We start from the raw sequence: 1433 nt of genomic DNA, 5'->3' as shown, positions 1-1433 counted from the left end.
CGTCTGGAAAGAATGGGGGGCGCGTGCGGGGGCGGATGGAGTTCTTCGCATTGATCCCGCTAAGTCGCCAAACCTAAGGGGGGGAAAAAGTTTTTGCCACTCTTTAAACAACGATTCGTTCATTATTTTACTAATTTTTTTTTCCTTTAAAAAAGGGGGGTTGAGATCCTTCTCTTCACTTTCTTTTGTTTATTCGACTACATTTTGCTCTGTGTAAAATTCTTCGGGTGTGTTGGTCACTCCATGTGTTACTGCCTCACCCCATCACCCTAATTCTGGAGGTGACAGTTTCTCACACACTCTCCAAAGACTTTCCAATAAAAATATGCCTTAAAAAATTAAAAGATAACATACGGTGTCATCGATAACTGGGTTGATGGAATGAATGACACGCCAGTTTTTTGGAGTGTCCCGTGGAGTTCACACTTGAAAAGGGCTGCTGAAATGAAAATTACAGATCCTTGACAAAGGGGGGGATGAGATTAGCTCACCCCGTTGGCTGATTTAACTGCTACATGATACTCCTAGAGTGCACACAGCAATCTCGACTTCTGGAATTTACTTTTTCCCCTGCTGTAAGGCAGGTATATGAAGTTTACCCTGAAGCAATTCCACAGTGTGTTGGGAGCTCAATACAGCAGTTTTCATTAACTGATAGACTTTCATTACTTTACAAATCACACATCTTGCTTCAAAGAGAGACATAAAGGAGAACCAGAAAAGTACTGGTTTCACTCAACACAAAAGGTTCTTAGTGATAAAGGACCGTACTCTTTGTGACTTGCACTCATTTGGATAGAAGTTCACTCAGGGGTTGTTAATGATTTAAACTCCAAAACTTGCTACTATAATTGAGGTTAAAAAAAATTGTCTAAAGAAGAGTTGTTTCATAAAACTCTTTGTAAGAGGAAACTTTGAACTTGGTTGAATACATTATATGTCATGAGTCAGATGTAGCTAAAAAATAAAAAAGGTGCATTATTTAACTATGTCTTCCCTTTTGGGCTTTTTTAAAACTCTGACTCATCATCTTATTATGTTAAATATTTTCCTACCAATTTTTAAATAGACTTTTTCATCAAAGAAGGTGGAGGCGTGGTGAAGATGTAGAACATTAAAATGAAGTTCTATGAGAATAACCATGCCTCTGAGATTTTGACTCAGAAATTTCCAGAGGTGTTAGGAAAAGCCGTGGGGATTAAAGGTAAGTAACCCCTTGAAAGATGACAATCAGTCTTTCTACTGGATATTTTTATTAATGAAACTTAAAAGACACTATATCCCTCAAGTGACACCTTTTTTGCTACACTGAAATTTCAGGATACATCCACGCCCCAAAACATCTAGCTTCCCAGTATGAAATAATACTGTTATATTCCGTTTAAACACCTGCTTGAATTGAATCTAAAACCAAAATGGGGAAGTCGAGTTCA

Source organism: Octodon degus, unplaced genomic scaffold (genome assembly GCF_000260255.1).
Source record: "Octodon degus isolate 3935 unplaced genomic scaffold, OctDeg1.0 scaffold00227, whole genome shotgun sequence".
NCBI lineage: Eukaryota > Metazoa > Chordata > Mammalia > Rodentia > Octodontidae > Octodon > Octodon degus.
The sequence above is the reverse complement of the archived record's forward strand: the minus strand, read 5'-3'. Positions refer to the sequence as shown.